General features: G+C 38.1%; 1 non-coding gene across 1 annotated transcript; it reads right to left on the bottom strand.

The window, feature by feature from the left end:
• Positions 1-10,961: 10,961 nt before the first annotated feature.
• On the bottom strand, positions 10,962-11,097 carry LOC124987760 (small nucleolar RNA SNORA77). Its single transcript, XR_007109270.1, has one exon. It is a non-coding gene; the product is annotated as a small nucleolar RNA SNORA77 (small nucleolar RNA).
• Positions 11,098-27,710: the final 16,613 nt, after the last annotated feature.

Genomic DNA, 27,710 nt, shown 5'->3' with positions numbered 1-27,710 from the left:
TCTCTCAAATAAACTAATTCTCAAGCTCAAATTTTTATTTTGAAGACAAGCCACAATAAACACAGATCTCCATTCACTCGCTTTCATGCAACTCTTTATCCTTCTGCTCATCTGCCCCATAAAAAAGGGAATTGTATTCATAGTTCATAATGCTTTGAGATAGAAAGACATACTGAGAGTACATGTAAGTTTAATTCCTTCCAGATAGAATGGTTATATTCCAAGGAGGTATAAGACTGATCAAGCTGGAAAACAAACAGTAATATAATTATACCCAACCGCACGCTGGTATTCAGAGTATTCAGAGAATTTTGTGAACCATACTCTTTTTGACCCTACTAGAACATCAACAGACTCCAGTTGGGGTATCAAAAGTCACTCTCTAGACATCCTTACAAGGTCATTTTTTTCTTGGTGAAGATTTTATTCAAGGGAAGATACCAATCCTACATTTCATTTACAACTGGGAGAAGCCCACAGGTCCAGAATGAATTATTAAGAATATTTTCTTTCCATAAGTTCTCTTCAGAAGTCCATAATGTATTCAAAAAGGAAAAAGTAGAATTAAATAAACTTACTAGTCTCACTGAAGGTTTCCAGACACCAGTTCATTATTTTGAAATATGATAGTGACAAGGGGGAAAATGGTCACCACATGCTACACCTTTCTAAGAGGTAAATAAATTTTAATGCAATGAAATAGACTTAGTGAAAGAAAGCTTTTCCTTGCAAAGAATTCCAGTCAATAAAAGTGGAAGAAATGATAAAATTCAAACATCACCATTTCTTGACCTTTATTAAAATACCCATCCAAGCAATGGTCTTTGATTTAATTTCCTGGTACTTCTATAACAAGCTACCTTCAACTGGGAGGCCTAAAACAGCAGAAATGAATTCTCTTACCTGTTCTGGAAGTTGGAAGTTCAAAATCAAGGTGTCAGCAGGATTGTGGTCCCTCTGAGAATCTAGACAGAATCCTTCCTTGCCTCTTTCTTGCTTCTGTCGATAAGCCCTGTCAGTCCTTACTGTTCCTCAACTTTCAGCTGTACCATTAAAGCTGTGTGTCTCTATTGTCAAGTGACGTTTTCCTATTTATAAAGACACCAATCAGGTGCTGCCCATAGTAATCCCAGATATTCTGGAGGCTGTGGCAGGAAGATCACAAAGTGAAGGCTGACTTGGAAAATTTAGTGAGAGACTATCTTTAAGATTTTTATAAAGGACTGAGGATATAACTCAGTACACAAGACCCTGAGTTCTATCCCTAGTAGCATAAAAATAAATAAAGATACCAGTCATGTTGGATTTCAGCCCACGGTAATGACCTCACCTAAACTTGATTATCTTGGCAAAGACTTCATTTCCAAATAAAATTACTTTCAGAAGCACCAGGATTAAGAGTTTCAACCCATTCTTTTGGGATGATAAAATTCAACTCAAAGTCATCAATAGATAATAAAAAGATTATTGAAATGATGGGAAATCTTACCTGGAAGAATAAAATCATGACCATCTGAATTCTGATCAATATTAGAATCACTGAAAGCTAAGCAAGCTAACCTCATCTATTACACAAAGGAATGAAGCACAAGCTATATGGCACCACTATAACATATTCTTCAAAAACAAATAAATAATGAATCAATATGGAAAATAATGTGCCTTTATTTCTCTCTTCTACTTATACAGAACCAGCACCAAGGGGAAGCACTGGCCACATCCAGCATGTGTAATGTTCTATGGGACAATTACCTTGTTTCTTTAATAAGCAAAGACATACGGGGAAAAAAAGGAACAGGAAATGTTCTGGGGGAGTTAAAAAAGGAGTTAAAAGAAAGCCAAGATTTAAGAATAAAAAGCAATAAACAGACCAAATTTGGAAATCAATTCAATACAAAGAAAATCATTTGGATAAAAAGATTATAATAATCAAAGCTATGTTCATATGCATTAAGTATTAGATAATATTAAGGACATCTTCTTACTTACCTGAAGCCTTATTTTGAAACCGTGTTCCTTTTTGAGGTTCTGAAGTACTTAGTGCCTTGCTAACAGGCATACATTATTTACTTTTAAGTGTTCCACAAAGTGGGCATCCTTGTATTGGATGAGCGAGTAAAGGAATGAATGACTGGGGGTTCCTAAGTCTCTCACCTGTGGGTTGGTTCACTCTGCTTTGGGTGTCAAAAGACCACATCCAGGTGAGATCTAAAGATTTCTTTTTACAGAAACAGGTTCAATTACTGAAAATGTCATAGCTCTTTTGGTCATTTGGTACTGACATCATAAACAGGAAAGAAAAGGAGCACAAGTGGAAAAGAAGTCACTTTCTGAGCACCTACTATGTGTCAGGTGCTCATGATGACACACCAACAAGTGTTGTCTCAGTCAGTCCTTCAGACTTCGACATGAGATAAGGATCACCTCAGTTTCCATTCTATAAGAGGAGAAATTGTGGTTTGGGGAGATGGAGTGATTTTCCCAGTGTTACAAAGATAATATTGGGTGTTTTAGTCAACTTTTCATCGGGGGTGACCAAAAGACCTGACAAGAACAATATAGAGGAGGAAATGTTTATTTGGGCTCCTGATTTCAGATGTTCAGTCCATGGTTGGCCAACTCCATAACTCTGGGCCTGAGGTGAAGCAGAACATCATGGCAGAAGGAAAGGCAGCTCAGGACATGGCCATCAAGAAGCAGAGAGAGGGCTCTGCTCACCAAAGACAAAACATAAACCCCAAACTCATGCCCCAGTGACTTACTTCCTCCAGCCACACCCTACCTGCCTACAGTTACCACCCAGTTAATCCATATCAGTGGACTAATCCACTAATTAGGTTACAACTCTCATAATCCAACCATTTTACCTCCGAAAATTCTAGTCTTACACATGAGCTTTAGGGGATACCTCATATCTAAACTATAACACTGAGAGAGCCATTTTTTGAATAGAAATCTCTGTCATGTGCCAACTGGTAACAATAGTGTGGAAAGATAAACTTGGAGGGGGACTTCTTAATCAATAGAATGCTTCGCCAACAAGGGAATAAAAGCATAACATGAAGTATCAGGAGACTTTCAATGAAATTCAGCAGATAGAATGTCTTCCTCACAAAGCCTCACTGTATCTATAGTAAAGGAATTTAAACAGAAAAAGGCATAAACTCATTGGGACAAAGAACAGAAAAGAAAATTAAAATTAAATTGCAGGATCTAGAAAAATTGATTATGGGGTAATTGATCTAGCAAACCGGGAAAAAAGACTCCTAAGCTGGCAGTAGGGAGTGTCAAAAAGCAACCCGTTGACACATCAGGCCCCAAATGCACCTGTGTCTGTGGCCTTAGATACCTTAGGGAGCAATAGGACTAAGACACTAGATAATTGACAGTCTATTTTATAATCAGTTAGATACAGATGGGCCTCCCCCGCACAGCACAGAGAGCCAGTGAGAGTCAGACTGAGTCTCATGCAGGCATCCTTCACCAAAAGCAGGGGACTGAAAGTTGACTTAGAAAAACCTGAGACCGCCCCCCAGTCCTCCTCCTCCACTCAACCCAGATTGTTGGCACCTTGAATAAGTCCTCCAAGCAGAACATGGCAACAACTTCTGTAGGGAATCAGGCCGGCCACAGTAAAAGCCTCACTATAGAAGTCACCCTGCAGTGACACTCAGAGCTGACAATCCCTCCTTTCACTCAGTTTCTGATTTTGTTGCGCTGTGTACTTAAGAATGGCCATAACTGTATGATTCTAGCTATGTGATATTCTGGAAAAAGCAAAACCATGAAGACTGAAAAGAATAATGGTCACCAGGACCTAGGAGGGAAGAAGGAAGGGAAGGAAAGACAGAAAAGAGTCCAGAGGATTTTAAGGGCAGTGAAATCATTCTTTATGATACTAGATTGGTAGATATATGTCATTACACATTTGTCAAAACCCAAAGAATGTGCAATGCCCAGGTTAAAACTTAATATAAACTTTGGTGAGAATTATCATTTATAGTGATAAGACATGTCAGTGTGAGCTCATCAGTTGTAACAATCATACCAACCTAGTGCCCATCAATAGTGGGAGAAGCTACAAGTTGTGAGGGGAAGGGGATATGGGGGAACTCTGTGCTTTCTGTAGTTTTACTATGAACCTAAAACTGCCCTAAAAAAAATTCACTTTTAAAAAATGAGCAGACATTCAAGGATGACCAGACATTTAAGGAAATCTACAGGAAAGAAGAAAACAAGCCAATAAAACACTTGTGTTTGCATATGTAATAGAAATAAAAAAAATAAAGGAAAAGGAAATTTCAAATTAAGCATTTTCACTAGCATCCTTGGCAAACTAATAAGAACTGTTCATGAAAAAAAGTGGGACAATTTTTATTTAAAATTAATAAAGTTACTAAAAACATAATAGCAGAAATAGAAATCTAAACAGCAGGGTCGAAAGGTAAAGTTCAGAAAATCTCCCAGAAACCAGAGAAAAAAAGACAAAGAAATGCAAAAAAAAAAAAAAAAAAGAAAAAAAGAAAAAACAAAGGGGGAGTGGGGAGATAAGAAAATTAGAAGACCCATTCAAAAGAACACTAAAATTTATTTTTTATATTATTCTTCAGAACAAAAGGCCCTAAGTTTCCAGGTGGAAAGGGCTTAATAAAAATGGAATTATACCAAAGGTCACTCTTACTTTCTACCAGAACTTCATGGGGACAATTAAAATTACTTTAACATTGAAGAATTTATTAGAAACACCCTGATTTCTAAACACCCTTCTCAAGCAACAGGAACTAGAACAGACTCCAGGGTTGAGGCAAGAAAAGTCAAGATAAACAGAGAACATCCTGCATCAGAAAGGGTGGAAGTGCTTAAGACAGGTAATGGACATACCAGAATAACAAAGTCGGCCTGAAGGATTCCCACTGAGCAAATCTGGGCACAATGTAAGTATTAAAAATACATGAGGGGCTGGGGATATAGCTCAGTTGTAGCATGCTTGCCTTGCAAATACAAGGCCCTGGGTTCAATCCCCAGCATCATCAAAAAAAAAAAAACAAAAAACAAAAAACAAACAAAAAAAAAAAAAAACATGAGAGTCAAAAGTTGATCATCAAATTTAACTGTAATAGTAATGTATTTTAAACAAGGGAATAAAACAATCCATGAGCCCATACTGATGTTAACAAATGAGTGAATAATTAAATGAGGGAAAATGAAAATACCTCCCTAAGGTGGAAGGCCAGGTAGATGAATCATGGAGTTAGAAAATCACCATTCAGCAGCCATCAAAGAAGAGATGCTAAAATAATGTCAGAAGGTCAGGGAGCAGTGGGATATTTACATAACCTGAGAGTACTGCCTAACGAAGTATCAATTACATGGAGAAAATAACCTTCCAGTGGAGAAATCAGGAAGATCCCTTTAACCTTCACTAAGGAATCAAAGATAACATCACCAGTAACACAAAAAGTCACTACCAAGCTTCTCCTGATAGTGTGTACTGAGAAAGGCAACATGATTTGGTATCTTACCAAAAAATGCATAAACTCAATCTACTTGTGAGGAAGATCTGGATAAGCACAAACAGAAGGACATTCTACAAAATAACTCGCCTACACACTTAAACAATGTTGACACCAAGAAAGATAAACAAAAAGTGGTTGACGGGGTTTTAAATAAAGATACATGACAGCTAAATTCAATGAAAGATCTCACTGGATCCCGCCCCCCTACCCCAAATCACAAAGCACATTCTTGGAAAACTTGTCAAAATTTCACCAGAGACTGGTTTAGATAGGAATATTTTATCTATGTTAAATTTCCTGATTTTGATCACAGCACATCTTTGTTCTCAGGAAATATAAACTACGCGTTTACAGGGTATAAGTGGAGGATGTCTATAACTTACTGTTAAGTAATTCAGGGGAAATTCATGTTTAAAGATTAAAAAAAAAGGAAGGAAGTGGCACAAAAGTTTCACCATGGGTGATTTTGAGTATATGGGAGTTCTTTGTATTATTTTTGCCAATATTTTTGAAAGTTTGTAATTTCATTAAAATAAAAATGGTGGAATGAGACATACATCATTACCCTATGTACATGTATGATACACGAATAGTATGAATCTACATCCTGCACAACCATAGAAATGAAAAGATGTACCCCATTTGTGCATAATGAATCAAAAGCAGTCTATAAAAATAAAAAATAATTTAAAAATTTTTTCAAAATAAAAAATTGCCCACCCTCAAAAAGATGTGTATGGAATTGATGGAAGAGTCAGGAGAGAGAAAGGATTTCAGGGTGAGATGGTTAGGGATTCTGAGATGGGCTTTTAACCCTGTAGCATTGTTTTAAAGACCCTTCTACCTTTCTGGGAATGCTCATATTCAAAGTTGACTTGCTCATAATCCCATAAAACAAACAATTTAGTCTATCAAAGAATTACCCAGCCCCTACTGGAAATATCCAATTATTGGAAAATAAACATTTTGGTTCTCAATGCAAGTGTGTAGAAAGCAATGGAAAAGAGGGAAACCCACAATCTTAGAAGCCAAGAAGAGGGATGTGCTTGAATACACTGTGGTCCAGCTATACCTTGAATTGCATGTCTTAATAAAGGGCATTTCTAAAGGTTTTCTATTTTCATGGGTAAATGTTCATGATCGCATGTTGAGTAACATCAGGTACAGAGAAACCCATACACAGGAACCAGCATTGTGAGTGTTTGTGTATCCTCATGTTGATTATGGCATATAGGAAGTCCGGCATTTTCCTTTGGTGTTTACGTGACACAGTGGTTTCTGAGAAGGGAGGTTAACAATTGCTATCTCTCAATGATTGCAAAGTACCTAATACCTGGCAAATACTCTATTAATTTATTATTAAAACAAAGACTGAATAAAAAAGCTCAAATGTTAACAACGGCTATTTCTGCCTGGTAAGATTGTGACTTATTTTTCTTTGTGTGTATGGTTTTCTTTTAATTTTCTTTCCTGTGTTCTACAATGAGTAGCTACAAGCTTTCTTAAATTTTGTTTTTAAAGACAAAAAAAAAAAACACCTCTCATAACTAGCCTGAGAAGCATCAAGATCCTGAACAGGGACCAAGTAACTGTGTCAAATGACAGTCAGGTCCAAGGTTTTGTCAGAACTTCTGAAAGCTCTCATTTCAGTTTATCATTTCCTACCCTGTCTGTTTAAAGGAAAGAACATAGAATTTTTCACAATTAGGACAACTTCTCCCAGAAATATCCCATGCAAAGTCCTTCAGAATTGACCCAAGCTTTTTTTTTTTTTTTTAAACCCATGAAAATTAATCGTGCCCCATTAAGGAAATAGATTCCACAATCATCAAACTAACCAGGGTTTGAACTTGGACTTCCTAACTCCTTTTCCATAGATAGGGCTGAAAATACATTTTCTTCTCATATGAAGAACATTCATCATGCATGCCAGTTCTCACTTTATTCTGACTTTGTTTGTCAGAGGAAATATTTATATAAGAGTCAAAATAACTTTCTCTGATCACCAAATAAAAGTAGAGTGTAATGAAAATATGCAAAAGCCATCTGGGCCAACACAAACCAATCCTAGATATCATCATTCCCTCTAAGCTTACATAGGTTTGAATTACAGAAAAATGATGAGAAAATCTTCTGAATGTTTAGCAGTGATGCATATAAACATATAAGAGATCATGGAGATTTTATTTTTAGCATTAACAGAAAAGAACTTTGTTGGAAAGTAAACTGTTTCAATGCTCTCTAACATGACCAGAAAGTCACACTTAAATTTATTTCTGAAAACCTCAGTCTTTAATGACCTCATGGGAGCCAGATTACTAGCTAAATAGAAGTTGTTCTATGAATAATCATTTGAAGTCCAATGAGGTACAAGAGCCACTTTGGGGACATGTTTCTCTTCATCTCTTGTCACAGAGCATACACTAGTAGGATTTGTCTCTTTCTCTTGAGATATAAAGGTCCAGTATTTTTCCACAATTTGCAGGCAGTGAGCCTGTGCCTCTTGAAGGGCAGGCTTTGGGTGGCTTCTTTTATTGATTTGCTTGACCCCAGAAATACACAGTAAATAGCATCTGTTCAACTTGAAAAGAGAAACTAAACTCCTGGTACTGCCCATACCAATGAAAACCCTTCATTGATTTAAAACAAAGAAAGAAGGAAAAGGTAACAAGAAAAAAACACAAAAACAATAGATACTCAGTCAAAGGCAAGGTCATTCTAAATGAAATTATCCACTTTAGAAAATAGGCCTGGTCATCAAATTAAATGACTTTGCACAGCAAAGGAAACAATAATGTGAAGAAAGAGTCTACAAAATGGGAGGAAATCTTTGCTGGCTACTCTTTCCATAAGGTATTAATATTCAGAATATATAAATAACTCAAAAAAACTAGCACAAATAATAATAATAATAATAATAATCTAATCAATAGGAAAGCAAACTGTTTCAGTGCTCTCTAACATAAACAGAAAGTCACAATGAGCTAAACAGACATTTCTCAAAAAAAAAAATACAAATGACAAACTTCCAATATCCTTAGCCATCAGGAGAATGTAACTCAAAACCACACTGAGATTTCATCTCACTCCAGTTAGAATGACAATCATGAAAATATAAATAACAATAAATACTGGCAAGAATGTAGGGGGAAAGGGACACTCTCCATTGTTGGCAGGACTGCTACAGCTACTTTGGAAAGTAACATGGAGAGTTCTCAAAAGACTAGCAATGGAAGCACCATATGATCCAGCTATCCCACTTCTTAATAATTTATCCAAAGGAAACAAATCAGCATACAGTAGTGATGCATGCCTACCAATGTTGGTAGCAGCATAATTCACAATAGTCAAGTTATGGAACCAGCCCAGGTGCCCATCAACAGATGGATGGATAAAGAAACTGTGGTGTGTACACATAATGGAGTTTCACTCAGCCATAGAGCATAATGGAATTATGTCATTTGCTGGTAAATGGATGGAACTGGAGAACATCATGATGAGTGAAATAAACCAGACTGAGAAAATCAAGGGTCAAATTTTTCCCTTATATGCAGAAGTTAGAAAGAGAGGGGAGAACGGGAAAGGATAATAAGGGGGTCATGAAAATAGAAGGGAGACCAATCTAGTAGGGGAATGGGATCAAGAGGGAGAGGGGAGAGGAGGACATGGGGAAGTAAGTATTGGGGAGCAAAATCTACTAAATTATGCTATGTCCATATACAAATACACCACAATGAATCCTGCTTGTATAATGATAATGATAATGATAATGCACCAATTAAAATAATAATAGTCGCCTTAGTAGTAGAACAGAGATCACAAGAGTAGAACAAGTAAGTGAACCAGCAGAGGAAGAAGGGAAAGAAAAGGGAGATTGCTGGGGAAGGAGATTGATCAAATGGTGTTATGTGCATCTATGAATATGGCATAATGAATCCCACCACGAGCTAACCCGCCAAGAAGAAACAAATAAAAGAAAAACTAGAATTTGTATTCTCCCTGCAATTTAAAAACGGTCATGCATCAAGCTATCATCAACCACTTTATGTGGTGCCTACGAGGGGACCCAGGAAGAACATCAGTATCTAATTAAGAAGTGCTGGGCTGGGGATATAGCTCTGTTGGTAGAGTGCTTGCCTGGCATGCTCAAGGCCCTGGGTTCAATCCCCAGTACCACAAAAGGGGAAAAAAAAAAAAAAAAAGAAGAAGTGCTACCTGTCAGAGAGCAGGGATCCTTGATCCCCTCCCTGAGCTGCCATGACTAACCTCAGTCTGCTGCTGTGATATTGTGGGGGAACTACGGGGTCTGTAATAGGACAGATGTCCTTCAACTAACAGTAATAAGTCTAGACCCACATAAAGGATTCCTATCATTACTCGGCATTATATCACATATTTATTTTTACTTGCATATTGCCCATGGGCTTCTCGAGAATGGAACCCTTGGAAGACAGGACTTGTGACTCAGGCACCACCTTTATTAATATAGACTGAATTAATTAATATGAAGTTCCTGGGACTGTTGTATTTGCCTTCGCCAAACCTCTAAGGATGAAATGAAAATTTAAGTGGTCCAGAGGGAGGGAAATTAAACAACTACTGCAATCAGAACCTTATCCCTTGATCATTAGGTAAGAGCTAAGGAAAACCAACTGGTGTAAAATAGGGTCTTTTTTGGAAATCATTGAATGATACTACATCCTATCACGAATGACTACATATATAAGCATTATCTGGTTTAAACACACATAAACATTAGATGTCTTTACCCTTATTGCTAATTTTATAGGTGTCTGCACTGGATATGTATTAAGTTCATAATCATAAAGAAACTCAGTAGAATTCAAGGAGAGAGACAAAGACTACCCCACCCTGAACTCACATTAGACCATAGGACTACATTTACTGCTCTCATATCATATTCTCTGATCTTTGGAGACAGACAGCATGGGTCAATGAAAGCAAATTTCTTTTTAGTAATCAAACTGAGAAAACAAACAAAAGCAAGTTAATCTCTTAACTTAGTCTTTTCCCATCACCCTCAGACCCTGATCCTTTTCTCATATGTATTTATTAAGTCTTTCCTCACTGACTCCTATTCATCCAGTATGGATCTCTGGACTCCTTGCAGGTGCCAAAGGTCAGCTCCTGTCACAGGTAGGGCCAAGTCCTTGCTGGTATGGGACCTTATGGCTGTGGAGAAACTGAGGATCTACTGAAAACCAAGTATCTCTTGACAGCTGCTGGCTTATCAATGCCTACACAGAGTTGCCTCAAAGATAACGTGTTAATCTCAAAGTTCAATGTGCTGCGTGGCTGGGGGAGAAGTTTCCAGAGGGTGTCCTTTCAAATGAAACAAATAAGATGTATCTGAGGCAATGGTTACATGATTTTCCAAGACCTTGATCTCAAGATTCTATTTTGGTGCATCATTTTTATTTTCTTTTCTGTGTCCCCGGGTAGGTGCAACGTCCCAACAGATCAAGGCAGCCACAGTACCCTGGAATGTCTCTCTGGCAGACAGAAAAATGGTAGGTCATCATTAACATGCACACAGAATAGCTTTCAAAAGCAATTCTGCTACAAACGGTGCGCAGATCATACTCTGAAAACACTGCTTTCAAACTTTATGTAATTACACCATGCAGATACTGAGATCTAAATTTTACCCCATCTCTGATTGAAAAGAAGTCAGGAGGTTTGCCTCTAGCTGGCTGTAAAAAGGTCAAAGTGATGAAGTAGCTTTTCTCAGCATTTGGGATTTAAATCCCAATTTCTCCTTTTAGGAAAGTGACTGCAATCTCACCTGGGAACTTCAGGCAGTGCTGTTTTACATTTATAGCTTATTTTGCTCAGTAATTATTCACAAAGTGTTTTATAGGGTCTATTTGGTCTCCCCAGCTTGATCATAAACTCCTGGGGTTGTTAGCAACCTTTTAAAAATTAAAAGAACACATGGAAAGAGAGAAATGCTTAGCACAGTGTTGTTTACAGAAGTGCACCCAAGGTCACCGGGGCTAGTTTTCTGCTCTCTCAATCAGCTCTAAATCTGGAGAATGATTCCCTTCAAATTGACCCTCAGGAGTATTAATTTGAGGTGGAGGATATCAACTTCTTAAAGTAAGGAACACTTATAAAAGTTGAGTATCCCATAACCAAAATGTTTGGGGCCAGAAGTGTTTCCGATTTGGGATATTTGCACATACCGGATGAGATATTTTGGGAATGGGACTCAACTCTAAGTACAACATTCTTTTGTTTCACAGACCCCCTTTGACACATTGTCTAAATGTGATTTGTACAACATTGTTAGTGCAACTGTCAGGTGTGGAAGTGTCCTCGTACAGTACCATGTCTACCTTCAAAAAGCTTCGGATTTGGGAGCATTTCAGATTTCAGATCAGGCATGATCATCTTGTATTTTATAATCAGGGAAAGGATTGTTTAAATGCAGTTGTTCTCAAAAACGTGATCTGCAAGAAGCATAATTAAGAAAGAAAGAAACCCAGTCAAAAATGCAAATTCTCAGGCCCCTCCAAAACCTACTAAATCAGAAATGCTGGGAATGGAGCCCAGCTGGGTGGGATCAACAAGTTCTCCAGATGATTGCAATGCAGGTTAATGTTTATGAATATGTTGGAGGTGACCCAGGAAATCTGTTCTATTATTACTTTAGAAACTGAAAGCAAAACAGAATATATGTTGAAGACTAAAAATAGTAAGGCTACCATGTAATCAAAGCATACAATCTGCTTACTAGAAACACTAACTGTAAACTGTCAAGTGTGCATGAAATGTGAGCATGTTCCTCTGTATGCTCACACACAATAAATCAAAAGAAATGTCACCCCAAAATCAAACTATTTCTGTTGCATTTTACAAAGTATTTTATATCATTTGATCTCATGGAGTCTCCTAACTTCCCTGAGATGAAGACTAATTATTGTTATCTTCCTAGTATATAACTAAAAATATAAAGTTCAGAGATGAACTAGGGGATGTCACATGGACACCAAAATCTGCCCACATTCAGCATTCCCTTCCCATTGCCAGAGAATATTTCCCTCTTTTATTAAGACAAATTGATTCCCCAGTTCTCTCACTCTGCTTTGCAAAGACTGGGGTCAGTGATAATTTCCAAAGCCCCTTGCTAATTTGCTTGTTGTCTGCAGACCTTTTTCTTCACTCACAAATTAACAGCTTGTCTCATATTAGCCAGATGGATGGATGCACCTGGCTAGATGGAGCTGTAGGATGGATAAACAGATTAAAGAGCGCAGTGGCTGCAGTGCTCGCTGCTGGCCAGACATAATTGAGAAAGGGGGAGTTTGTAAGTTCCACTGGAGCATCATTGAGGAAAGTCCCAGTCAACTGAGGTCTTAAAGCTGCTTAATTTTCTAAACGATGAGAAGTATTTGCCGCCATATTGGAGGAATGTGGACACTCTCCTGCTGAGAGGACACAAGTGCTGCTCTTTCCCTGTGATGCTTATTCAAATCAATGCTTCTCAGAGTGTATCTGCTGATCATCTATCTCAGAATCATCTGGATGTTTATTTTAAAAATGCAGATTTCTGAACCACTTTCAGGACCCATTAATTTCAGTTTCTCTTATTTGTTTGTTTGTGATGGAGATGGGGGCCAGGAATATGCATTATTTAATAATCTCCCTTTAACATAGAACTACTGAGTTAGAATCCTTAGGTATGTACAATTTCTAAGATCATCCCCAAAGACTGCAGAAATCCACACACATTCTGCGAACAATAACTCTGGTTATGTCTTTGGCTACCAAAGCCTTCAATCAATCAAACCTCCAAACCCCAAACTCTAGATAGAGCAAAGAGTCTATGACTGAAGCCAGGAAGGCTCTGTCTCAGACACCTCCTGAAACACTTGCTGGAAATGCAAATTCTCAGCCTCAGCTCGGTGCTACCAGAACACCAGGGAAAAGGTACTTTCAGATGACTCCGCATGCTGCAAGTTCAGGAACACTGTTGCTGACCCAGGTTATGCATACTTTAGTGCAAAATGAATCACTTGGAAAGCTTGCCAGAATGCAAATTATTTTGGGAAGTTTAGGAATTAAGTGATACTGTCCCAAGTGATATTGATGTTACTGATTCATAGACCACACTTCAAGTATCAAAACTCTAGGTTAATCTTTTACCTAATATCATGAAAGGAAATCTGTATATATATATATATATATATATATATATATATATATATATATATATATGACTCAGACGTAGGTTCCCAGCCTGGGCTAAAGTGACTGATTACTAAACATACTGTAAGCATAGACATGAATAGCTACTGAAATCCCTCAGTTGGCTTTGAGTTGTTAAGTATGAAGGATACATTCAAACTGATTGACCCACATGCCATCTTCCGAACCCCTGACAACTAAGATCATATAGTTTTATGTGCCTGGGAAAAGAGACTTTAAAAGTGGCTTCGCAGGGAGCAAAGTCAGCCTTTTGCCCAATGTTCAAACATAAGAGTAGCCAAATTACTGTCTGTAAGGGACACCGTGTGGACAGCCCTGCTCCCAGCTCCACCAACTTGGAGTGTGTCACATCCTATCACGTAACTGGGGTCTGTTTTCCTCACTTATTGAGTGATGGTCTTTGCCTGCCCTGAACAATCTGGTTCTATGACCCTTCGGTCCTTTATATTATTACACTTGAGCCGTTGCTCTCGGTGCCCGAAGAGTCAGTGAAAGCACAAGGGTTCTGCTCCTTTGAGTCTGCTTCTGTGCTGATTCCGGCATCACAGCCTTGGCGACACGTGTACGAATTCAGACGCTACATGCTTCCTGAGCTTGTACTTTTCACCTTTACCTTGATATGTTTTAAATTATTCATCCTCGATGTTCCATCTCACTAAAATCGCTAATTTGAAATATGGTCACATCCAGGATTAGTTTGCCTGGCTGTCAAGGGTTTACTAAGTAGCTCATGTCCACAGAGATGAGGAATGTGTAAATTAGAGAGTGAGGATTTGCTTATAAGAGGGACCTACCAGAATAATTTGTGCAATAAAGACTTTGAATAGCTAGTAGGTTTATAGAATTTCTCTAGTGTAATTAGGAGAGGCATTGTTGTGTAATGAAGAAAATTAATTAGAACGAAACGTTTAGGGAATGTGTGGTTAGGTAACCAAAGGCATATTTGCAGCCTAATTGTTTTTTTGGCAGCTGGAGGCGTTTTATACCCTTTCAGGATGTTTAGTTAATGGATATTTTAACATGCCCTACTGTTTGCTTTTCCTTAAATTTAAACTACTTCAATATAGAAAAACAGTTCATCAAAGGTTTAAACCAAGTGTATGTTCCATTGGGGAAAAATGCCTCTGCTATCTGGTTTATTTGATCATACTGTTTGTCAAATGTTAATTATTTTTAGAAGTCCAAATTGAAGCTAATTGGCCTGCCCTCCTGCACCATGTAATTACTGAGTTTTACTGTATGCATCTAAGACACAAATACCAAAATGTTTTCTAATGTTGCGCCATTATTTCTCCTAACCTGCAGTCAATTCTCAAGTATTCTGCCTCTCTAGTCCTGTCTGGAACAAAGCAGATTTTGGAAGTTCAGTAAACTTAAAAAATAAGAAGGATTACTTATCCAGTCTGCTGATTGTTTTTATAATATTCATATTCTGAAGTCAAGCAGGCATAATTTAAATCCTCACTCTATGCGATTTTTGGAAAAGTTATTCAAACTACCTAAGACTTGGTTTTCATGATCAGTCATTGAGGATAATAAAGCCAATATTAAAAATCATGGTAGGGCTGGGGAGATAGCTCAGCTGGTAGAGTGCTTGCCTCACAAGCACAAGGCCCTGAGTTCGATCCCCAGTACCGCAAAAAAAAAAAAAAAAAAAAAAAAAAAAAAAAATCATGGTAAAAATTAGACAGGATTTACAGTATACTTTATTAAATTGGAGCTGTTTTAGCCAGGTGCAGTGGCACATGCCTCTAATCCCAGCAACCTGGGATTCTGAGGCAGGAGGACTGCAAGTTCCAGGCCAGACTTGGCAACTTAGCAAGACCCAATCTCAAAATAAAAAATATAAGGGACATATAGTTTAGTGGTAGAATGCCCCTGGGTTCAATGCTCAGTACCAATAAACAAATAAGTAAATAAGGGTATTTTGAGTTTCAGATGAGAAAAACAGCATTAAAATCACTTAAAATGACAACAAAACAGGAAAATAGATTTTTTATATAGAATAACTTTAGAATTCAAAAAAATTGCAATAATATCACACAGAGTTTCTACACTCTTCATCCAGATTCCCCAAATATGAAAAACTTGATAACTGCTATAGATTATTTAAATCCATGAAATTGACATTGGTGAAATGCTCTTTTTAATAATTGTGTGTGTGTGTGTGTATGTGTGTGTGTGTGTATGTGTGTGTGCTGGGGATCCAACATGCTAGGCAAGTATTCAATGCACTGAGATATACTCCCATCCTGATAAAATACCCTTAAACTAAAGACATGATTTAATTTTTGGTAATTGTCCTGTTAATAGTGTCTTTTTCTGGTCCAGCATACCACACTGAATTTAGGTTTTCTTATCGCCTAAGTCTCCTCTAGTCTGAAATACTTCCTCTTTTTCTTGACCTTGAAAAGTCTGAAGAATAATGAACAGTTATTTCATGGAAACATCTCAATTTGAGTTTGATATTTCCTCATGATAAGGACTTGGACGTGAATTTTTGGTAAGAACACCACAAAAGTGATAGGTCCTCCCCAGTACATCACAGCAAGACACGAACATCAACATGTCTCATTGCTGGTCTTGTTAAGTTTGAACACTTGATTGAGATGATTTCCTCACTGTGCCCTTTCTATTTTTTTCATTTTTAAATAATAAGTATTTTGTGGAGTAATAAGTTGAGATGAGGCAAATATGCTCTCTCTCACACTTTCACCTACTAATTGTAGCGTCTATCATTGCCTGCAACAATGTTTACAGTGGTATTTAGCACAAATAAATGGTGGGTTTCTAATTCTACCAAGCAGCTTACATTTATTAATTGGATCTACTGTAGGGAAGAGTTGTTCCATCTCTCTGGTTTGTTCATTCTCTTATTTATTTTTATCAGTGTAGATTCAGATATTTATTTGATGGGCTATAATCCATCACTATTTTTACTTATATTTTGCTAAAAGTACCCCAGATTTGGCCAATGGAATTTTTTTAAGTTAGTTGTGTGACCTTTTGACATGGCCTTTATTTCTGAGCACCTCCTTGTTTTCCTTCTTCTGTTCATCACGTGCTTCCAGGTCTGGGATGAGTCATTTCTCCAAGGACACTGATGTCATCATAAAGTCCAAGGCAGTAAAGCTGACTTCAGGAATGGCTTAATCAAAGGGTTCAACTGATGTCATTAAACATTCAAAGTTTCCCCCCAAATACTTAGCTCTGCCTTTCTCATTCTTAGACACAGGTGGTGGCTAAGATGGTCACTAATTCTTTCCTGACAGCTAGTGTTCCTAAGAAAAAAAAGAGAAAACTCCTTTCTAGAGAGTCATCAAAAGTTCAAATGAGGTCAGAGGCCTACCCCTGATTCAATTTAGCCAGAAAAACTGGGTACCCTGCTCAGGAGATTATGAAATGACTACCCCTTGACAGGCAGGAAGAGAAGTTCAGCCCATGAGTACCACGTGGAATAGTTTTCCTCAAGAGAAGTGGGATTCCACCTGACATAGGTGGGCTTCCAGATCTTTTTAAAATGAAAAGACGAGTGTAATGTCATCATGTGCATGTCTAACCTCTTCTCTATAATGAAAGGTTACTGCAAGTGGCTCAGGGCTACCATTTTAGTTAATACCTGTGGAGGGCTGTGCACGTACATGTGATGCATTATGAGAATGACATTCAGATACAGTTTTCAAAGATTGAGAGGTAGTGTGGCAAGACAGAAATGAAAGGCTTGATATAAAACCAGACCTCAGTTCCAGTTAGGCTACTTGCTGTAAAACTATGGTGGGTTACTTAGTTTTCCCAAGTGTATTTCACCTGTAAAGAATAATATCTACTTTACATGTGAGGATTCAATGACATAATACATGTAAATTATTTGACACAATAGTAAGTGCACTAAAAAAATTGAAATTAAGCATACTTATGAAAAATAGCATGGATTTCATCTTTTTTGAACAATAACACAGCCATCTCAGAATTTCTAAAACATTGTAATAAAAATTAGCTCTAGAGGGCTGGGGATATAGCTCAGTTGGTAGAGTGCTTGCCTCCTAAGCACAAGGCCCTGGGTTCAATCCCATGCACCACAAAAAAATGAGCTCTTGTTATGCTAAAGATGGGAAATTACTAGTTAAAATTTGCTGAGCATGCGATTTCTCTTTTATGTTGCCTTAAGCAAATAAAGCAAAAATGAGACTATCTGGGAAAGTAAAGAATCAACGGAGGAAAAGATAGTCTAGAGAATGGGAAAAACATTTGCAAACCAAAAAGACATAAAGGGTTAATTTCCAAAGTACATAAAGAACTCCTACAACTCAACAACAAAAGCAAAAACCCAACAAATTATCTAATTTTAAAATGGGCTGGGGGCTGGGTTTGTGGTTTAGTGGTAGAGCACTTGCCTGGCATGTGTGAGGCACTGGGTTCAATTCTCAGCACCACATATAAATAAATAAAATAAAGATCCATTGACAACTAAAAAAAAATCTTAAAAAATGACTTTTAAAAAAATGGGCTGAAAAGTTGAATAGAAATTTCTGCAAAGAAGACCTACAGATTACTGACTGGTATATGAAAAGATGATTATTATTACTAAACATCAGGGAAATCCAAATCAAAATCACAATGAGCTATTATTTCCTCATACCTATTAGGATGGCAAGTATCAAAAAAGAGAAAAAAGGCACTGAGTGTTGACAATGATGTAAAAGAATTGGAACACTTTTACATTTTTGGTAGGAATGCAAACTGGTACAAGCACTATGAAAATCAATATAGAGACACTTCAAGCAAACAAAAATAGAACTCCCGTAAAGTCCAGCAAGCTTGCATCTGGGTATTTTTCCAAAAGAATTGAAGTCAGGATCTCAAATAGATATTAGCACTCTCATCTACATTTCAGCATTATTTGCAGTAGTCAAGATGTGAAAATAACTGAAATGTTCAATAAAAGATACAAAGGAATATTATTAGGCCCTAAACAAGGAGGAATCCTGCCATATGCATCAGCATGGATGAACATAGAGAACATTAGGGTACATAAAATAAGCAAGTCAGAAGGCCAGATCTATGTGGCTCATACTGAAGTGGCTAAATAGCCAAACTCACAGAAACAGAGAGTGGAATGATAGCTGCCAGGTGCTGGCCGGAGGGGGAAATGGGGAGCTGCTTGTCAACAGGCATAGAGTCTGAAATATACAATAAGTGCCATTTCATTCAAAATAGTCACAGAGAAACACGTAATTCTGTGTGTGTGTGTGTGTGTGTGTGTGTGGTGATTAAACACTAGCAAATGCTAGGTAAGCACTCTATCACTAAGCTACATTCTCAACCCCTTTTGTTTTATTTTGAAACAGGCCTTGCTAAGTTGCTGAGACTGGCCTCAAACTTGTGATCCTCCTGCCTCAGTCTCCTGAGTCACTGGAATTACTATGTGCACCATTGCACTCAGCCACAGAACTAGTTTCAATAATGTGTCAAACTTGTCTGTCAAAATCTTCAATATTACTAAAATTTTCTCCCATAAGAGTATTTTTAATCAATTAAAATTGATATAAATCCCAGACTGATATGTGAATGATCAAGTTTGAAGTACTTGTTTGGGGTTAAACCAGTAAGGCAATAACATAACTGGTTTCCATACAATGGATACTATGAAGCTACTAAAAATAACAGAGCAGATATATCTGTATAGCTATGAAATGACCTACGAAATATATTGTCCAGTGGTGGGGGAAAAAAAAAATCAAAGAACATTAAAGTATGTACAGCATATTTCTTGTTGTATTTTGAAAATGAATATGTTTATAAACCTATGCTTAATCTTCGCATAGACTACTGCTGGACAGATATCAAAATATTTTGTAGTTTGCAAATAGTTGTTCAAAAATATGAATTATTGATTTGTGTAGCATTTTTACATGTTAGATACTTAGCTCTTAATAGGTTTCAGTACCTAAGGACACTGGTGGTGTTTTATTCTTGATATTCCCACAAGCACAGAAAATTCCATGTGGGAGATACTCAATAAATGTGAATTAAGATGTTCCGATTTACACCTGGTAAAGCCAAAGAAAGAAAGGGATGTAGAGGAAAAGATGTCTGAGCTGATCATGAAAATAATAGAAGAGCTCATTTGAGGAAGTACTTGGTTTCCGCAAGACAAACTTTTCATATTATTAATATCTCATACAAATAAGGACTCCTGAAACATGACAAGAGCTGTAATTCTAATTGCTACTGTGATAACTGTAACAGAAAAATTAAAATGCCCCATTTTGTCCCCCAAAAGTGTGCAAGCTCCTCACGCTCATCCTGCAACCCTGTCTTGTGCACAGCCATCTGCAGTTTTATCTGCCTCTGTAAAATTAATAGACTGTGTGGTTCCCAGAAAAGATCCAGCTTGGAAAGAGAACTTCCCACCACACAGTGCAGTGTGGTTAGAAACAGCTGGCCTCACGGCCAGAGAGGATTGTGACTGCTGCCCAAGCATTTGCTATGGGTCATTGCCCTTTTCAGAATACCAAACCAGCCCACCAGCTCTTCATGATGATACGAAGCAGAAGCAGGAGATTGCAGCTTCACTTCATTTCTTCATTCAAAACATTTTCTGAAGATCTCATTAATAAGCACATGTAAGTGAAACATGAACGTTTCTGATCAAAAATAAGTATGCCCAGGAACATGTGACTTGGTACGATTTCAGAGATGAAACCTTTGCTAGAATGGATTAGAACATTGAGAAATCTACCAACCTGAAAATATACCAACTCAGAAAAAGGCAACAAAATAAAACACTTTCCTCATCCTCCCAGACAAATCAGCTGATTTCATTTGCAATTTATGTAACTAAGGAGAGAACTCTGAGGAGTTAGGGTTACCTAACACCTTAAACTTTCTTAAGCAACTGCTATGGCCATAGACGTTTATTTACCTTCTGTTACTATAACAAAATACCAGAGACTATAAAGATTAATAAGGTAAGAGGTTTGATTTGGCTCACGATTTCAGAGGTTTCATCCATAGTAGTTTGTCCATATTGCCTTCAGGTCCACGGAGACACAATGTATTGTGGTGGGAGGGTGTGATGGAGAACTGTTCCCATCCCTGGTAGCCAGGAAGCAAAGGAAGAGACAGGAACTGGATGAGGTTTCAATAGTACCTTCAAGGGACACCCCCAATGACCTAATTTCCCTCCACAAGGGCCCACCCCTTAAAGGTTTCACCACTCCTGACAACACCACAAGCTGCGGAGCATACCTTTAATATGTGAGACGTTGGAGCACATTTCATATTCAAAATATAGCAACTTTTATGTGGGTTATTTCTGTTTTCTTCACACAAGTATCACTGTTTTACTGCTGAGGACAATAAAGCTCAGAGGGGTTATCTTGCCCAAGGTCAAACTTCTATGATACTATGTGTCAATAGCAGGATCTGTATTTCAACAAAGTTCTCTATGCACCGGAAGCGGGTGCTCTCCCACTCCAAGCCAGCACCAAGCAGCACAGGGTGGGCTTTGTAGCCAGGTCACGGGGCATGAACCCTGACTCCACCACTTGCCAGCTGAGACTTAAACCACACCCTTACCTTTATTTTCATGAGACTCAGGTTCCTGCACTTGTAAAATGGGCACGACAATAGTTAACTATCCTGTGGGGTTATATTAAATAAAAATTGGACTGCTACAAGAACTTAGCTATTTAGTAAGCACTAGCACAGTGTCAACTGATGAATCTGGAAAAAAAAAAAAAAACAGAGAAAAACATATTTTGTTAAGAGAAAGATGTATAATCAAGTAGTAAATCTGAGATGGAGGTAGACATTCTGGGGAGATGTCCGTGTAGGTACCTGTGAGGGTGGAGTGCGGAGAAGCCTGCCAAGAAAGAACCTGGGCCAATGAAAGTGGAATAGAAAATAAATGAAGGCAAACTAAGAAATCAGAGTCATCCTGCAGATAAGACCCTGAAGTCAGCGTTCGTATTGGCTTTGTTGTTGTTTCCGAGTCTTTTAACAAAAGAGACATCACTTTGTTGAACCAATCTCAAAAGGAATTGTGTATAAAATAAAGTCTGTACAATGTGAACTCCTGTGAGGGATTTATTCCACTTGCTCTGCTCAGGCAAAGGCTTCAGGAAACAAAGCACCAACTTTGATTCCTAAATGAGCATCCGTCCCTGTGGTTCGGTTACTGAAAGTTTCCAGCAGCACTGGGCCTAATAGTTCATGCTGCACAGCTGGGTTCTGAGCCTGGGGCTCCCAGTGACTTTTCAGAGAGCTTCATGATTGGTTTGCTTCCATGGGATTTGGATCAAGATGAAAAATGAGCCCAAGGTTATTTGGAAACAGTTCATATTTAAGAGACCTTCAAACACTTCACAAATAAAAATGTGGTCTATAAATATTGTATGATAACCCTATAATAACTTCCCACTTTCTAATGTTTATCGTGGGGAGGGGGACTAGCAATGGGCACACCCATACTTCAAAAGTTAGAAAATTGAGGATAAAATCCAAGTCACTTGGAAGAGTTGAAATCGTTTTACTCAGAGGGGAAATAGCAGTTCATACAGGAAGGAAATTGCATCTGAATTCCCCAGCATTGTGATAAAGGTACTCTATCTAGGTGATAGCTCTTTCTAACTGAGGATCCCCAGCCTCTAGCACCCAACCCACCAAACCCTGCCCCCGCCAACTCATTTTCTATGATCCATGGAATCTGCCTTGTTCTGTAGTGACAAGAATGGGTTTATGCAGATTGAAGAGCATCTGTCTGTCTTCAGTCACTGAGTTGCAATCAAATGCAACCATCTCAGGGACACCTCACAACTAAAATAGCTTTCTGGTTGCCATCCATTACCATCCTTCAGTTTAAGGGCCTTTGTGTTAACCCCTGCCCTTCATTCAGGCCCAGAGCTGCCCTTTCGGACAGACTCTACATTGATGAACCAAGTCAGCCATTTTTCAGTGCAGACCTGCTGGCTGAATAATCAGCATTTACAAAGCAGCTTGTGATCCAGTGAAGAGCCCAGACAGAAATGTAATAAACAATGTTTTGAATTACATTTTGGACATTTAAAAATGCTCTGGGCTCAATTTCATAAGACATTTGCATTTGTAATGAAAGAAAAAAAAATCCATCACTGCGCTTCCAGTCTCAGGTTAACAGGCCCTTTTATGTTGTAAATTTTTTGCAGGAGCAATTACAAATCGTACACAGATCCATTATTTCTAGAGTACTTCATCAGGACATTTCCCCATACATCTAATTTGTCCTGTCTGAAATGTAACTTGACATAAGGGATTTTCTTAATTGCTTTTGAAGCCCTTCCAAGATAATCAACTGCTTTTTGGAGCATGATAAAAGACAGTAGACAATATTGCCAGTCTGTCTTAGGATCATACACTGAAGTTTTGGGGTAAGAGATAGCAAAGAAATGCAGTATTTACCTTTGAAACTATGCAATATCTCCATTTTAATTTCTTTCCCATTTAAATGACTTTGTTGGTGCCTAAAAATAACAAAGAGAAACTGTCCCATCACAATAGCTGCAGTTTGGGGACAGGTAGTCAAATAGTTATAAAAAGATAAAAGTATAATTTTTGTTATTCTCAAAGAATCTTAACCAAAGACTACATAAAGATTAAACCAAAAATAAAATAACTAAATTTTAGGAGAAGGAATATGATTAAAAACTGCTGGTGATGTACTGAAATGTCACACATATCCCAAGTATAATTACTATGTATACATTAAAAACAACTAAATAAAAATAAATAAAATAAGGTATTGTGTCCATCTACAACTAAGAAATATATTTTTAAAAGAAAAGGGGGTGTGCTGGGGTTGTGGCTCAGTGGTTGAGTACTTGCCCAGCACATGTGAGGCCCTGGGTTCGATCCTCAGCACCACATAAAAATAAATAAATGTCTATTTTAAAAACTGGTTGTGTCTCTGCTATCTTCCTTTTAACACATTTAAATAAATGAGAGTAAATTTATTCATTTTAGGAGAATATTTTTACCTGGAGCTTTGAAGTTGCTAATTCTAAATAATTTCACATTTCAGTTACAGGACAAATTGCATTTACTATACATGGTAGGCAGATGATGGTCCTTCATACCCTACCCATCCACACCTCATTCCCAGAACCTGACATGGCAAAATGGACTTTGTAGACGTAGTCAAGTTGATGTAATCAAATTCCTTGAGATGGGAAGATTATTCTGGATTATTTGTGGGTACCCAATTTAATCACACATGCTGAGAATTTGAGAGAATTTCCTGACTGTAGCCAGACAGAGGTAAAACAGAAGCATGGGAGAGTTTTGACGTGAGTGACCTGCTGCCACTGGATTTTAAAGTGGAGGAAAGGGGCCACAAGCCAAGGAATGTGGTGGCCTCTAGAAGTTGAAGTTGGGCACCATCCTCAGTTTATGATCATCCAGAAAACAGGGACCTCATTCCCACAGAATCAAGGAACTGAATTCTAACACCACCCAAGCGCAGTGGAAGTGTACTCTGCCATAAAGAAATGCAGCCTGCAGAACCTCAATTTTAGCCCAGTGAAACCAGTGTCAGAATTCTGAACTATAAATAACACACATGAATTTTGTAAGCCACTCTTTGTAGTGACTGATTAAAGCTACATAGGAACCTCATGCTATCTACACCATAATATCCTGTTCTCATACCCTGAACATTTGTGAAGTGCCCAAACAGAAGAGATAGAATATTAATTTTATTTCATTTGGCATCTAGTTAGCACCACCCTATGCAATGGACATTCAAATACTGCTTGTTAAAATCAAATTAAACCACATTTTATAAATGGAAAATAGACTTTAGTCTCATGTCAAAAAACCACCATTATTAAGAATACTGATTGGGACATTGGGTAAAGGATGAAAATTAATAACTTTGTTTTAGACTCACAATGTTAATATGCATGCTGACCCTTAATCATCCTCTAAGAGTTGCTCTTGGCAGGAATCGGAGAATTGATTGTTCTCTAGTTCAAAGCTTAGCTTTGACAGTCTATAATAAGAAGTCCACAGGAGTTCAAGGAATGTTCAGATCTTTTTAACCAAAGATACTCCAGAAACGATAGGAATCATGAGTAATAACGGCATCTCTTCACCCAGGTGAAGGCAGCCAATATTAATAGCCCAAAATAAAATGGCTAGTTCAGGGCTTCTTTTGTATTACAGGATGACCTTATCTGAGATACTTAATGTTCCGGTTGTAGTTAATTAACTTTCCCAAAGACATAATGGCAAAGAATAGTAATTCAAGGGAGCCAGAGGATCACAAACTGCTATGTAAGGTATCAAACTAAAGAAAACAGAGTTTCAGCTCATAAAGGAAGTCAGGAAGTTCGGGATCCAAGCCCATAAAATCAATAGTGAATAGCATCCCATATTAATGTGGTGAATTGAATACATGTATCAAATTTTGTTTCTTTCCAAAACAAGATTTAGTGGGGGAAGTTTTTTGTTTGTTTTTTTTAAGATAAAATAACAATCAGAGACAGAGCAGGAAAGGAGATGAAAGGAACAAAATTTGGGGAACAGAAAGGCAAGGAGACTATTGGTAAAGGACTTAGCTGACCCACCCAAAGCTGAATTTTAGCCAGTGTGGAGAGCTAGCTAACTCTGCAATGTCTCCAAAGCTCAGAAACATACCTCTGAATGTTGGGTGAAGGGGAAGTGATAAAGAGAAAGGAGTCAAATTAGATCCCCAGAGCTGCTCTCCACTCCTTCAGATGACAGGCTTCTATTCTCTGGAGAGACCGACACAAATGAGGCCTAGACTGGGGTGAGGTGACAGGTGGACTGTCAGGTTGATGTTAGAGATACTGCACTGAAAACAGATGAAGTGAACACATGAAGGCCGAATGCTGATCACAGCAACCTTGAACTGTGTAACTCTAACATTATTTTGCAAGAAGTCCAGCATGGTTTGTCCTGCATCATGGGTCTAGGCCTCCACTGGATAAACTGTAGACTCTTAAGAGAGAAAACCTATTATGTAAAAGATAAGTTTGGTTCTAACAATGGCCCTCTACAGTACTAATTATGGAATCCCCATGGTCTGATCGACCAAAGCAGGAAGACAAGGGTTTGGGAGAAGTCCTGGCTGGTTACCCCCTAGACCAGCTATCTCCTGCCTGTCCCAGAAGCTTAAAGGAATGACAGGGAGATGCTGATGTGCTTTGTTCTATCCTTCCGGCATCATTTTGCTGTGGTCCACCTCTATCTTCTTGCACTCTCACTGTGGGATCCCAGGCTGCTTCTTCCATCCAGTCGCTGGATCTTGGGCTGTCAGACCTTGATCCTGTAGGGAGGGTCTTGGAGGAAACCTGGGGAATTTGATCCTAAGAGGGAAAACTAAAATCTACACTGGTGATTCTGCAGCTGAAGAAACTGCTCACACTATCCTAGAACAGTGGTTCTTAACCAGGGAGATTTTGCTCCCAGGAAACATTAAACAACGTCTTGATGGTTGGGGCTGGAAGACATGACAAACCACAGCTGAGGCCAAGGATGCTGCTCATCATCTCACAATGCACAGGATGGCTCCCGCCCACAACCATGAGCACTGCAACACCTCGGGCTCAGAGATTCTTTTGTCTCATCCTCAGTCCTGAGCAGAGACTGAAAATTACCAGATTGCTATGCAAAGCCAAAACGAAAACAGACCAAAACCAAGCAGAAGCAACTTGGCAAGACCAGATATCCCACAGACCCAAAATATAAACCCCAAAACAACTTCCCCGCCAAAAAAGGCTTTGTCATTAATAATTCAAAGAAATAAGAGAATTCTCACATCTGTGAAACTGATAATGATGACTCTTTTGGAAAAAAACAAAGGAGTCAATAAGAGAACAAACAAAAGTTCTTGAAACTAGGAATTGGGGGAAAAAATTAAAAAGGCAAGGCCATCTTTAAGAATATAGACTAAAAAGACAAAAGAGCTGAAAAATAGGGAATAAAATAAATGAAAATCAAAGCATCAGTGTGCTAGTTTTCTTTTGATGCTATTGCCATCTTGCCAATTAGCATGTTGCCACAAACCTGGTGGCACAGGTAACACGAGTTTATTATCTTACAGTTCTGGAAGTTGTTAGTGTGAAATGGGTTTCACTGGGTCAGAAGCAAGGTCTTCCTAAGGTCGTGCTCCCTCCAGAGAATCTTCTAGCTCTGGGGGAGGCCTGAACCACTTCTGACCTCTTTCTTGCACCACTCCAACCCTTTGCTTAAAAACAACAAAAACAACACACACACAATTATACCACAGGGAACAAATTAAGTTCAAAGATAGCAGAAGGAAGGAAATAGTAAAGATCAGAACAGAAATGTATCTGTATCTAGTAACATACTAGAAACATAGTAGAAAAGATCAATAAAACTGTTTTTTTTTTTTTTTTTTTTTTTTTAAATCTTTTCTAAACTTTATTTTAGTTTTGTATGTGTTGCTGAGGATCAAACCCAGTGCCTCAGGTGTACTAGGCAGGCACTCTACCACTGAGCCACAATCCCAGCCCGGTTTTTTTTTTTTTTTTTTAAAGATAAATGAAATTAACAATTTTATCTAGCATTCAATGCATTTCTTACTTCCTCTTTGATTCCCTGTCTTCCTTTAAAAGGATCCTTGGACATACCAAGATAATTCAGGTAAATCTCATTTCAAGATTCTTAACTAGAGACAAGGGAAAGTCCTTCTTCCTATATATAATAACAGCTGCAGTTGTGGGAATTTAGACAAGGGCATCTTGGGAAGGGGCATTATTTAGCCTACCACGATCACAACAGACGTGATATTCATAAGGTGGAAGAAAGAAGAAAAATCCAGAGTGTTAAATAACCATTTAATAGTGAAGGATTTAAGTTGGAAGTTTGAAGGGGCTTCCCAAGTGCAAGGCAACGTAAAAGCAAACCACTGCAGGGCACCCCAGTGTGGCAAAGAGG

Source organism: Sciurus carolinensis, chromosome 6 (genome assembly GCF_902686445.1).
Source record: "Sciurus carolinensis chromosome 6, mSciCar1.2, whole genome shotgun sequence".
Classification (NCBI taxonomy): domain Eukaryota; kingdom Metazoa; phylum Chordata; class Mammalia; order Rodentia; family Sciuridae; genus Sciurus; species Sciurus carolinensis.
Note: the sequence above shows the minus strand (reverse complement) of the source record. Positions and strands in the feature narration are given on the sequence as shown.